The sequence below is a fragment of the Staurois parvus genome, unplaced genomic scaffold, assembly GCF_062004578.1.
Source record: "Staurois parvus isolate SC_StPar_1 unplaced genomic scaffold, SC_StPar_1.0 ptg001263l, whole genome shotgun sequence".
NCBI lineage: Eukaryota > Metazoa > Chordata > Amphibia > Anura > Ranidae > Staurois > Staurois parvus.
Genome location: NW_028319059.1, coordinates 3,785,992 through 3,800,855, shown reverse-complemented (window position 1 = coordinate 3,800,855; position 14,864 = coordinate 3,785,992).

The following is a 14,864-nucleotide window of genomic DNA, read 5'->3' as shown; positions in this document are numbered from 1 at the left end:
TTAGCGCAAAAAATAAAAAACACAAAGGTGCTCAAATACCACCAAAAAAAGCTCTATTTGTGGGAAAAGAGGACATAAATGTAATTTATGTACAGCGTTGCATGACTGCGCAGTTGTCAGTTAAAGTAATGCCATGCTGTATCGCAAAAAATGGCCTGGTCAGGAAGGGGGGTAAATCCTGTGGAGGGCAAGTGGTGCAAAGTTGGGGTTAAAGAAGCACTCCAACTTAACTACTTCCCCCTCGGGTGGACGTCATATGACGTCCTTTATTTTCAGTTGTTATACCAGGATGATGCCTGCGGCTACAGGCATCACCCCAGAATTGTTTTTGTTTTCAGCCAGCGATTCCTTGTAATGTAAAAGCCATCCTAGCGACTAACTAGCTGCTGGTTTGCTTTTACAGGCGGCGGGAGAATTTGTCCCCCCCTCCTGCCACCCTCCGGTGCCTCTTGGGAAGGGAGAGCCTAGCATTGAAGCCATAGAATCTGGATCTTCCCCAAACATCTCTATGGTTTTAGAAACCAGGAGCGACAAGTATTTTGTCCCTTCCAGTTTCAGTCTTTTGTTTACAAGATATTGCTAGCTTGTGCAAGCATCGGATATGACCGATCTTGGTCTGAACTGATGCTGTTAAAGGCGGAGGAGACATCTGGGGTCTAATAGACCCCAGATGTCTCAGTAAAGAGGACCTGTCACTGCTTATTGACATCACAAGGAATGTTTAAATTCCTTGTGACAGCAATAAAGGAGATCTAAAGAATTTAAAGAGAAAGTTTAAAAATGAAAAAAAAAAAAATCAAATAAAATTATTAATAAAATTTTAAAAATTGCACAACTCCCCCCATCCCCTTGTGCTTGCGCACAAAAGTGAACGCATGCCTTGGTCCTACACGCATATGTATATGGCAACCGCACCACACATGTAAGGTATCAATGCGAATGTTGGAGTGAGAGCAATAATTCTAGCACCAGACCTCTAATGTAACTCTGAACCTGTAAAGGCATTTAAAGTGTCGCCGACAGAGATTTTTAGGTACCGTAGTTTGGCGCAGTTCCACAGGGATACGCAATTTTAAAGCGTGACATGTTAGGTATTTATTTACTTAGCATAGCATAATTTTTTTATATAACGGGTATTGTGTTTGTGTGCACTAAAATGAATTGTGTATTTTTTCCCCAAAAATTGTGTTTAAAAAACTGCTGTACAAATACCATGTGACTTAAAAAATTGCGACACCCACCATTTTATTCTTTAGGGCCTCAGCTTTAAACTATATATAATGTTTGGGGGTTTTAAGTCATTTTCTAGCAAAAAAAAAAAGGATTATTTTTTCATGTAGGAGAGAAAAGTCAGAATTGGTCTGGGTGGCAATTAGTTAAAAGTGATTCTGATGTTGCACACATATTACAAACATTATGGGTATTTGTTACTTTCGCTCACATGATGATCAAAATTTTAATTCCCAAAAATCTAAAAAAAAAATGTAAAAAATCAAAAATTTGACTGCAGGGGTGGAAATAAACTTTAAAATTCACAGGTCACCTGAATCAATAGGTCAGCCAATCGAATGTTTGACGTGGCCACATTTTTACTGGATGGGATTAGAAGTGTGCTGAATGATATTCTTGCTCATTGCAAATAAAAGTTGCATTTTAATTTAAAGCGGAGCTTCACCCAAAATGGGAAATTCCGCTTTGAGCCTTTGTCCCCCGCTCCCCATTAAGGATTGGCACCTTTGGGGAGAGGGTACCCAAATTTAACAGGTACCCGCTCCCACTTCCACTGCGATCACCTAGGCATCCTCCTATCCTCCCTCCCCGTAGTCTTCTGGGACAGGTGACAGGTCCCTGAAGACTACGGGGCCATTCACAAAGCACAGCGCTTCTCGCACATGTGCAGTAGGTACCCGGCTGTGAAGCCGCAAGCTGTCACAGCTGGGTGCCCACACTGAAGATGCCAGTGACAGGGAGAGAAGAGGGCCGGTGATACCAGCGGTGGTGAGGACACCACTGGACCGAGGGCAGGGGCGGACTGACCATTTGGAAACTCGGGCTCTGCCCAAGGGCCCGGGGTCAGTAGGGGGCACCATGAGATGCCCCTGGTATCTTTTTTCCATAGGCTTTTTTGAGTTTGGTCAAGGACACAGGGGCCTCATTGAGGGCCCGGGGTCAGTAGGGGGCCCCATGAGATGCCCCTGGTACCTTTTTCATACAGGTAGGCTTTTTTGAGTTTGGGCAAGGACACAGGGGCCCCATGATCCCCTATTGCCCAGGGGCCCCATGAGTCGTCAGTCCGCCCCTGACCAAGGGACAGGTAAGTGGCTGTATTTTAAAAGTCAGCCGCTACAGTTTTTGTAGCGGCTGACTTTTTTTTTTTTCCAGGTGGAACTCCGCTTTAATAACAAAAAAAACACCCTATATGCTATTTTAAGAATCATTGTTGTTTTCTTTACAACTTTTGATTTGAATACAGATTTTTTTTTTATACAGAATTTACTCTTTTTTTTTCTCTCTCTCCTGTTGCTGATGATATGCTTTATTGTACATCTGACAAACCGTTTTAGGTGATTTTTTTTATTCACAGGAGAAGTATTATTGCTCAATGTATAATTAATTGACAGGTTTTTTCTTTTGGTGTGTACGTCTTTTCAGCTTTCGGTAGCAGCTCAGTAACAATGTGAACTTATTATTGGTATGTCATTAGTCTAATCAGTCCTTGACAATGGCACAGCGATCATATTATAGCAATAAATAAAAAACAACAATGGATCTGCTGAAGCCTGCCTAATCATTTGTTTAGTATGCCGAGCAATGTTTACATTTTTTTTTTTATGGTGGAACTGGATGGATTTTTGTCTTTTTTTTTCAGCCAGACTAACTATATAACTGTGCAACTATGTAATACCTACATATAATTACATTTATAACCTGAATTTATAGTCGCCTCATTTAAAGCAGAACTCCGACCTCCCCTTCAGTCTTGCACAGGCTCCTCCCCTGGACTGAAATGGCTTACTCTGATTTCACTGCACACTGTGAGCTTCTCACAATGTTCATTAGAAGGCTGTCTAGGTTTTAGGACCTTAGGATTAGGATTGTCACCCTAGGACTAATGCCCTTGAACTTAGGTCTAGGTCTTAGAACCCTAAGACTAGGATTGTCACACTACGACTATCTCCCTAGAATTTAGGGCTTGGAATTATGACCCAAGACAGAAAGGGCACACCTCATTTCCTGACTTGAGGATGTCTGGCAGAATTTAGCCCCTCCCCCCTGCCTTTCTGTCCCTGACCCACCACATTCACTCATTGAGTTTCAGCTCTATGGAGGCTTAGTCTTTCATGTGGGCGTTACCTAGGATGGTCTGCATGCAATTGCAGCCTGTCTAGAAACGCCCACTTCTGACATCCTCCTATCAAGGCATGTTGATATTTGCATAACTCCTCCCAAGAGACAGCCCTCTGCTAGCATTAGGGCTGAGGACTCATGAGGCAGGGTGCTGTGATGTTTTGTGTACATCACCTTGCTAGCCCCTCCCACTAGTAATGATCTGCCTGAGTTGTATAGAGAAGTACAGAGACCCGGTGATTATGTGACTGGGTTTAAAACAAAACAGGTAAGGAAAATATAGAGATTTTATTTGAATATTTTCATTATTTTGTGAGGAGGGCAAAAAGGAGGAACCAGAGAAGGCAACATATAAAGTAGAGTAAAGATCTTTACCTCCCTTCCCACCGACCGTACGCATATATGTGGCCTCACAGAATTGGGCTTTTTATTGAGGGGCCACATAATATGCGTATCTGTCTTGGTGCTTGGGGTGCACTGCAGAGTGATGTCCCAGCCCAAAGACCAGGCTGTCACCAGGAGTCCCGGGTGTCGTAATAATGATGACAACGCTCACACCAGTACCGTGTGTATAGATGAGCATCACTGTCACCCTAGAACTTAGGGCTAGGTTTTAGGACATTAGGATTAGGATTGTCACCCTAGGACTAATGCCCTTGAACTTAGGTCTAGGTCTTAGAACCCTTAGACTAGGATTGTCACACTACAACTATCACCCTAGAATTTAGGGCTTGGAATTATGACCCTAGGACTAGGATTGTCACCCTAGGACTAACACCCTAGGACTTAGGTCTTGGTCTTAGGACTCTAGGACTAGGATTGCAACCCTACAACTATTACCCTAGAACATAGGGCTAAGACCTATGACCTTAGGAATAGAATTGTCACCCTAGGTGTAACACTGTAGGATTTAGGACTAGGTCTTAGGACCCTAGGATTAGGATTGTCACACTAAGACTATCACACTAGGATATAGGACTAGGTCTTGGGACTTTGGGATTAGAATTATACCCGTAGGACTAACACCATAGGATTGAGTACTATGTTTTAGGACCCTAGGACTAGGATTGCTACCCTACAACTATTAAACTAGTATTTAGGGCTAGGACTTTTGACCCTAGGATTAGGATTGTCACCCTACAAGTAACAATCCAGGATTTAGGACTAGGTCTGAGGACCCTAGGATTAGAATTGTCAGACTAGGACTAACACCCTAGGATTTAGGACTAAGTTTTAGGACCCTAGGACTAGAATTGCAACCCTATGACTATCAACCTAGAATTTAGGACTAGGACTTATGACCCTAGGAATAGGATTGGCACACTACGACTATCACCCTAGGATTTAGGACCCTAGGATTAGGATTTTCAACCTACGAATAACACTCTAGGATTTAGGTCTAGGTCTTGGGACCCTAGGACTAGGATTGTCATACTATGACTATCAGCCTTGGATTTAGGACTAGGTTTTAGGACCCTAGGATTAGGATTTTCACCCTAGAACTAACACCCTAAGATTTAGGACTAGGTCTTAGGACCCTAGGACTAGGATTACATACTATGACTATCACCCCAGGATTTAGGACTAGGTTTTAGGACCCTAGGATTAGGATTGTCACCCTAGGACTAACACCCTAGAATTTAGGGCCCTAGGTCTAGGATTGCCATACTAAGTCCTAGGATTTAGGACTAGATCTTAGTACCCTAGGATTAGGATTGTCACCCTAGGACTAACACCCTAGGACTCAGGACTAGGTTTTAGAACCCTAGGACTAGGATTTCCACCCTAGGACTATCAGCCTAGGATTTAGGACTAGGTTTTAGGACCCTAGGACTAGGATTTCCACCCTAGGACTATCAGCCTAGGATTTAGGACTAGGTTTTAGGATGCTAGGACTAGGATTTTCACTAGAATTTAGGGCTAGGATTTATGACCCTAGGACTAGGATTGTCACCATAGTACTTACACCCTAGAATTTAGGACTAGGATTTAGGGCCCTAGGTCTAGGATTGCCATACTAAGTCCTAGGATTTAGGACTAGGTCTTAGTACCCTAGGATTAGGATTGTCACCCTAGGATTTAGGACTAGGTTTTAGGACCCTAGGATTAGGATTGTCACCCTAGGATTTAGGACTAGGTTTTAGGACCCTAGAATTAGGATTTTCACCCTAGGACTAACACCCTAAGATTTAGGACTAGGTTTTAGGACCCTAGGACTTGGATTATCATACTATGACTATCACCCTAGGATTTAGGACTAGGTTTTAGGACTCTAGGATTAGGATTGTCACCCTAGGATTAACACCCTAGTACTTAGCGCTATAACTAAGGACCCTAGGACTAGGATTGTCACCTTAGAACTAACACCCTAGGACCCTAGGATGTTTTAGGACTATAGAAACGCTCCCCCTCTCCTCTTTTCCATAACATAGAGGGGAGGTATCCTGTAGTCCAAGCAGATAGCTGGAAACAATGTAACTGATAGGAGTGCAGGACTTGAAGTTATCAGCTCACAACGTTTCTGGTAGGATCAACAGATTATTTGCACTTATTGAAAAGATATAATTAATTGTTTCAAGTGATATTTAACATTCCAAAAAATGCAAATAAAAGAGAGTTCTCATGCACTTTAATACAATTAAAAAGTAAAATAAAACGAAACAGTAGGACCATAAATATAGAATATAGAATTTTTTTTGAACCTTCTGCGCCGGCTGAATGCACAGACTTTATTATTTTCATGTCATTGTTCTAATCCGTCTTTCTGAGTTGCAGAGCAATCACAATAGAGCTATTAATATGAACCCACAATGGAAGTACTGTAGTCAGCCACTGAATTGTTTTGTGTGTCATCTAATGGTTTAAAAAGGAAAATAAGTTTAAAACTCTATAAGATCTGACACGTCGCACAAAGAATAAATCTTAGTTAACGAGATTAAAAAATAAAATGCAACAATGTCAACTCAATAAGCTGTACAAGGTAATTTGGTCATATTTTTTACTATACTCAGTGACTTGTTTTAATCAAAATGTATCATTTCAGAGCTGAACATTGTAAGTCTGAAATCAGTTTTGTTTTTCTTGTAATTGTTATTTAAAGCTCAAATAAAGTCTTTCACCTGTTTTAACTGCAGACCTGTAGATAGAAGAGATTCAAGAAATGTATAATCATTCTACAATAAAAATCATAAAATGAAATACAGATGTAGCCCAACATCATAAAAACATCTGATGTTGCATATAAAAACATAAAACCTCATAAAAACACACACGTATAGGCAGGTGCAGTTTTGGTCTCCCTGCACAGGTGGTGCTGTTGGGCAGCCGCCATGCAGAGAAAGGGGAGGAAAGGGGGGGGGGAGTTAAGTTCCTTTGAGGGATCCGCAGGAGTCAGCGGGAAAACAGCTGTCCTAGATGGTCTCAGTGGCCATATTTAGTGTGGGCAGTGCTAATAAATAGCATTGTCCCCTTCATTCGGTACACATTTGCAAAAAAGGCTAGGTCGGGGACAGGAACCCACTAGTTAGGAACAGTGTGTCTAGCATAGGGAAAGGTTCCAGTGGAGGAGGGATAAAGTAGGGACTGCTCACCTGTACCGCCAGCTAGGGGCCTTTCCATGTCCTTGTGCCTTGTTGCAGAACCGCCTTCCAGCCACCTCCTCTGTCAGATGTTACCGGGCATCATAATTTGTTTTGGGTATCCTCTGCAAAACTGTTTATATAAGTGCTGCCGCGCCAGCTCAGCCATGTTACACAGACTCTGTTACCACCTTGTTGGAACATACAGTGCGCAGCATAAATGAGTACACCCCAACAGATTTGTCAGAAAACCTTTCCTTTCCTTTCAGAATCAATATTTTCTATGGGACACTATACTACAAAATACTCCCACAAATGCGGGCTGTTGATTGCAAACAAGATTTGTTCATTAGCACACACAAAAAAATAATTTTCCTAACAAATTCATTCAAAACTATGTTGCAAAAATGAATACACCTCAATGAGAGTCTTAGGAGCAAAGCTTAATTTTGGACAACAAAATCCTAGTTAACAAGAATTCAACTACAGGTGAGTCTAATTATTCATTAAACAGGTGTCCAACAGACAGTGCATTATAAAAGGGCGTTACCTAACAAAGAAAAGCCCTCCCATTTCATGCTGTCAGCAATGGTACCACATGGAAGAGAAATGTCACAAGGCCTGAGAAAGAAAATAATTTCTTTATACAAGAAAGGTGAAGGCTACAAGAAGATCAGCAAAGCTTTACTTATCAGTCAGAATACTGGAGCAAAAGTGATACAAAATTTAACAAAGATGGAACTGCAACCATCTCACAGAGATGTCCAGGCCATCCACGGACGTTAACAACTCGACAGGAGCATCTTCTGATGAGAAGGGTTGAAGAAAATAGCCATCCAAGTTCACTGCTGTTAGCTAAAGAAGTAGAAGGCCAAACTGGGGTGATTGTTTCCCTTGGCACAATACAGCGTACACTGCAGAGGAATGGCATGCATGGGTGTCATCCATAAAGGAAGCACCTCCTAAAGTCCATGCACAAAAAAGCTCACCTAGAATTTTCCAGGGCCTATGCTCAAAAAGAAGAAGATTACTGGGACTCTGTACTGTATGGCGTCGCAAAACATGAGGAGAACAAAGTAAAATGCATGGTGCATACAGTGAAACATGGTGATGGCAGTGTCCTTCTTTGGGGGCTGCATGAGTGCTGCTGGTGTTGGGGAGCTGCATTTTATTGATGGCATCATGAATTCACAGATGTACTGCTATTTATTGAAAGAGAAGATGCTACCATCACTCCTTGCCTTTGGTCGTCGTTCATGTTTCCAACATGACAATGATTCAAAACATACATCTAAGGCCACTATTGCATTTCTGAAGAAGAGCAGGGTGAAAATGATTCAGTGACTTTTTTCGCACTCTACCTATTCATGTCCCTGCATTCTTTCTCCGTCTTTTGAAAAACTGGATTCTTCATTTTATCTGGGCTCATAAGCATCCCAGGGTTCCTAGATCCACTCTGTAGAAACATAAACTGCAGGGTGGCTTGGGAGTTCCACATGTTCCAGATATTATTTGGTAGCCCAAATCCATGTCCATGCTTCATGCCATGACAGATATCCCATTATGGATACTTTTGGAATTGCCCAGCTGTGCCTCGATCTCTTTGAATGCATTGCTCTGGCTTCAGCATAAATTGCACCCCCTGCACCTGAGCGCAATTATACTTTGCTGTTTACAAACATGGGACTCTGTTAAATATGCGGGTAACTTAATATCACCTTTTCTGCCTCTTTTGCTGTTCACGCATAACTCTCTTTTTCCCCCTGGATTAGAACATCCCCCCTCTTTCGTTTGGTGGCCCTCTCATGGCTTTGTCACTGTGCATAACTTTCTAACTGTTCATTTGTTTCCATCTTGGGAGACTCCCTGGGAGTCGCAGGGGCCTCCACCATGGGAACATTATCATTATTTTCAATTACGGCACTGGATTATGTATTTACGACAAATTGGCATCCTACCTATTCATTTAGGCCAAACACACTATAGCTCATGTCAGGAATGGACTCGCCAATAGTGGTGGGACTCACCTGCCTTGTGGGTTGCAGTACCAGGACTGGCCAGCGGGTACTCTCAGCAACCAGAGGCTCACTCCGGCAATTAGCCACCACCTGGGACTGATTGCAGGTGGTGTATTTAAGGGATGGCCAGACCTGTAGTCTGTGCCTTGTTGTACTGTTTGCTTGGACCTGGTTTCCTGATCCTGTTACTTCTGTCCTAACTCTGCTTGAACTCTGCCTGTACTGACCTCGGCTAGTCCTGACCACTCTCCCGCCTGCTCCTGGTACTCAGTTTGCCTGTTTGCTACCGACCCGGCCTGCCTGACTACTCTTGTATTGTATGTTTGTTATCTGTTGGAGGTTTGGTTCAGTTTGTTTGCACTGTGTTTATGTTTAGTTTTGCACTGTGTATTGTTAGTCTTAATAAATTATATTATTTACTATATCTGAAGCCTGCGTTTCCCTGTGTCAGTCCACACACTTCTGGTCATACCCGCATCCCTGACAGCTCAAGCCTGGAGAACCCCTTCGGTTGCCTTCCAGGGTGTGAAGTCCTGTCTAAATGCTATGATGATTAACCATTAGCCGCCCGGCCAATGGCCGTTTGGCGGCTTCAGAAGTGTCTCTCCGTTCCGGGTAAACGCCATTTGGCGTGCTCCCGCACATGCGCCGTTTGCGCTAGTGCAGAGCGGCGCAGCAGTGCGAACTGTCATCGGCCGTGCACCTCGGACACGGCCGATGACAGATCTGAGTACCGGCTCCCGTTGCTGGTACCATGTGACCTGCTGTGACCAATCACAGCAGGTCACATGACAGTTGTATACAATGGATGGCTTCATTCATGATGCCATCCATTGTATACTAGTGCCTAGCTGTGAATGGTCACAGCTAATCACATGCACATGTCATGTGATTAGCTGTGACCAAATCACAGCTAAGCACAAAAAAAAAAAAAAAAAGCTGAATGAATCGATTTCATTCAGGTAAATGCTTGCTTATAGCAAATTAATTCTTTGCTATAAGCAACTTGTGTAAAAAAAAAAAAAAAATACTGATCACTTCCCCAAAGTAGTACAATGTTACTATGGTAACATTGTACTATTTTGGTCATAGTAAAATATGAAAAAAAATCTTTCAAAAAATAAAAAAAAATGTAATAAAAAATTAAATATAATAAAAAAATTAAAAAAAATTAAAAAAAAAATATATATATATATTTTTTTCATACTGTCACCAGTCAGTGTCCCTGTTCACCGCCATGCCAGTTATATGACGACGCTGTACTGCACTGGTGACAGTATGTAAAAAAAAAAATAGTGAAAATAATTGTTTTCATTTTTTCATTTTCCGAAAAATTATGACAAAAAAAATACAACTTCAAAAAACTCGCCATGCCTCTTATGAAGTACGTCGGACTGTCTACTCTGCAAAAAGGGGTCATTTGGGGATATCTGTACTATTCTGACATTCTTGGACCTCAAGAAATTAGATTGGCCGTCAGTACTTCAGGATTGATCAATTTTCAGATCTATACCATAGTTTGTGAACTCTATAACTTTCCTACAAACTAAATAATACATCCTAATTTGGGTTATTTTCACCAAAGACATGTAGCAGAATACATCTCGGCCTAAATTTATGAAGAACAATTATTTATTTGTAAACTTTTATAACAGAAACAAAGAAAAATGTGCTTTTTTCAAAATTTTTGGTCTTTTTTTGTTATTTAGCAAAAAATAAAAACCCCAGCGGTGATTAAATACCACCAAAAGAAAGCTCTAGTTGTGTGAAGAAAATGATAAAATTTTAGTTTGGGTACAGTGTTGTATGACCGCGCAATTGTCATTCAAAGTGTGAGAGCGCTGAAACCTGAAAAATGGCCTGGGCAGGAAGGTGTAAAATTGCCCGGTATTGAAACGGTTAATGAACAGATGTCTAGTATTCTTCAGGATTCTCATCAGAGATTCCTTAAGGTTTGGGAACCTTGGATACATTATTCCTTTCTGTCCTTGCCTCCCACTAGTTATGGCCTCCTGTAGTCGTTGCCTGTACTGTCCCTGGATCCGTGATTCCTACTTTCTTTCTTTCTGATTTTTTATTACTATTATTTTTCTCCCTTCCCTATTCCTTTCTGTTTTCTTATAACTCTCTTCTCATTTGTTTATGTCTCCCTCCTATTTTCTCTGAATTGATACTTCTCGGTAGGGGTTTTCCCTCCCTTTTTTTGTTTCGGGTAAGATGACGGAACGCTGGTGATATTGCTTTGTGCTGTTTCTTGCCGTTCCCCCTTGATGCTGGTGGGCATTCTATTACCTGGTTAATATACCCTGCTGATTTGTATCTGCTTTTGTGTGTTTTTGTTCCGCTCTGCCCCTGTGTGGGCGTATCGCGAGCCTGTTATATTTTCAAAAATCTCTTTAATAAAATATTGAAAAGGAAAGTGATTCAATGGCTGAGTATGTCTCCTGATCTGAACCCAATCAAACACCTATGGGGAATTCTGAAGAGACAAATTGAGCATCACTCTCCATCCAGCATCCAGGCTCTTAAAGAGATCGTTCTTGAAGAATGGAAAAAGATAGATGTTGCAATATGTCACCAACTTGTTCATTCCGTGCCTAAAAGACTTGGTACTGTCCTCACAAATCATGGCGGTCATACAAAATACTAGACAAAGGAGTTTTTGTGGTGGAGTGTATTCATTTTTGCATCAACTAATTTGAGTAAAATTGAAGAATTTGTAATCTAAGTTATATTATTAACTTTAATTACATTCATGTAATGAGCTAAATAATGTTGTGTTACATTCCATAAAACTCAGTTTTGTCAAAATTTTGGAAATTGTCCTTGTGTTCATTGAGATATTGTTTAAAAAATTACTTTTAAAAAGGGCTGTACTCATTTATGCTGAGCACTGTATATGTTAATACATGTTAATGTAAATCCTAGTCTTTGTGTGAATTCTGTCCTCTCTGGGTACCAAACACTTGGCCCTGCCCACACATGCAAAAAGTATGATACCCATTTCCTCAAGCTAAGTTATCTCAAAGCCCCTCTTAGAATTCAAAGCTGTACAGCCCGAGGGTAGAACCTATTTTGAAGCATGGTGTCACTAGAGGCAGTACTCCTAATCTGCCTACCAAAGCATTACTTAGATGGGAGCTTTCCTTCAGGATGCTGTGGACTCTCTGGAGACATCTCCTTTCCCGCAGTTCCTCAATGCGAGGTAGATCTACACCTGTAACATTTCCTGCACCACTTTTTTCACCCGCTATAAGGCTTTTATATCATGGGCTGTGCACGGTCCTTGCCACAGAAAAATGTGTTCAAGTCAACACACTCTTAGTGGTGGATTGGTGGCCTTGTCCCCAGGTGGCCTGGGGAGGACTTGCTCAGAAAAAACAGCCCTACATAGCTCTGCTGAGCCCTACCAACTAGGTAGCAAATGTGCCTGGTCCATAACAGTCCCTCCTTAAGAGTTGTTCCATCTACCTTCATCCCTCCAATGACAACTGGCACATAATTAGTTCCCTTGATTTTCCTGAAGTTTGTGTAAACCAATATCACATAAAATATTGCATGTAAAAACCTAAAACCACATAAAAACATACATGCAATAAATAAAGTTCACACCTCCTTAAGCTACTGTAAGTTATCTCAAATCCTCCCCCAAAGTTCAAAAACCGTAGGGCCTGGGGGAAGAAGCTATTTTGATGCCTGGTGATATGGGAGGAAATATTCCTAAACCACTTACCAGAAAGTAACATTTTAACTAGCAAATTGCCTGGGTGGAAGCTATCTTTTATGATGCTGTGGGCTCTCAGGAGACATCTCTTTTACCTCAGTTCCTCAATACTAGGTGGCTCTATACCTGTAATAATTTCCCTTGCCTTTTTTACCACCCTCTGTAAGGCATTAACATCATAGGCTGTGTACGACTCCTGCCACAAAGAAATGTGGTAAGTCAACACACTCTCTATGGAGGCCTTGTAGAACCTGAGGAGGACCCTCTCAGCTTCCTCAAGCAATATAACCTCTTGTGAACTCTACCCACAAGGTAGGATGCGTGACCTGTCCATGACAGTTCCCCTGTAAGAGTCGTTTCCAAAAAATGGAACTCATGTGCCCTACCTCTATCCCACCAATGACAACTAGCACATAACCAGTTCCCCTTCTTTTCAAGAAGTCTTTTATGAATTCCTTGTTTTTTTCACATTTAGCTCTAGGTTTTTCTCTTTCAACCAACCTACCAGACCCTCTGCACCTCCATATGTTACAATTTATAACTGATTTTGAGGTAGTGTAGTTATGATTTTCTTATATCAATAGCTTAACAGGTTTCACCTTCCAGAGAAACTATCCCCAATGGAGCAATAGAAATAGAAGGCAAGGAGGATTTTCCTCTCCAAGAGTAGGCAGACTGTCACCAACCTCCGAAAGAGCTTTTGTTCCATCACAGTGCTTGAAACAGACATCAGATTGCACAATAGATGGTGCTTAATACCCCATGAAAGTCATACCATCTCATGGGGCCCCCTACTGACCCTGGGCCCTCGGGTAGTGCCCAACTTTCCAAATGGTCAGTCCGTCCCTGTCTCGGGGTGCCCCATTGCCACAGGTTTTGTCTAGGATGGAATCTCTGAAGCCAATAGAGAGAATTTACTGTACTTTCCACAAATCAATGATAGATTTACATAGAAATGTGATCTTTGGACCTGTCATTGAATCATAGAATAGTAGCATTCCTACACACCAACCTGTTCACTATTATCCCTCTATGTATATAAAATGAACCACATGAATTTCTGATAACTTTCAAGGCTAATATCTTTATGACTGCATATGCTTACATGCCTTTTCTCTTTTGTGGAATTTCCTTTACATCCTTTATATACTCTTTCTCTTTCATTTATTTTTATTCCTCTACCTGCTTAATGATTTGTTATTTAGAGTTATGCATCTGAATATGTTGGGGGTTGATTCACTAAAGGCAACTAGTATTTGAATTCACAGAGCGAGATTCTTGACTACTATACAAAAAACAAAAAAGCTCAGTGTTATGTTAAAGTGTTAAAGTGTTACTAAACCCCGGACCCTGCATTCACTATATCCAGTCTCCCCGGACACCGCATTCACTATATCCGGTCTCCCCGGACCCTGCATTCACTATATCTGGTCTCCCCAGACCCTGCATTCACTATATCTGGTCTCCCCGTACCCTGCATTCACTATATCTGGTCTCCCCGGACACTGCATTCACTATATCCGCTCTCCCCGGACCCTGCATTCACTATATCCGGTCTCCCCGGACCCTGCATTCACTATATCTGGTCTCCCCGGACCCTGCATTCACTATATCTGGTCTCCCCAGACCCTGCATTCACTATATCTGGTCTCCCCGGACCCTGCATTCACTATATCCGGTCTCCCCGGACCCTGCATTCACTATATCTGGTCTCCCCGTACCCTGCATTCACTATATCTGGTCTCCCCGGACCCTGCATTCACTATATCTGGTCTCCCCGGACCCTGCATTCACTATATCTGGTCTCCCCAGACCCTGCATTCACTATATCCGGGCTCCCCGGACCCTGCATTCACTATATCCGGTCTCCCAGGACCCTGCATTAACTATATCCAGTCTCCCCGGACCCTGCATTCACTATATCTGGTCTCCCCAGACTCAGCATTCACTATATCTGGTCTCCCCAGACTCAGCATTCACTATATCTGGTCTCCCCGTACCCTGCATTCACTATATTTGGTCTCCCCGGACCCTGCATTCACTATATCTGGTCTCCCTGGACCCCGCATTCACTATATCCGGTCTCCCTGGACCCTGCATTCACTATATCTGGTCTCCTTGGACCCTGCATTCACTATAACTGGTCTCCCCGGACCCTGCATTCACTATATCTGGTCTCCCCAGACCCTGCATTCA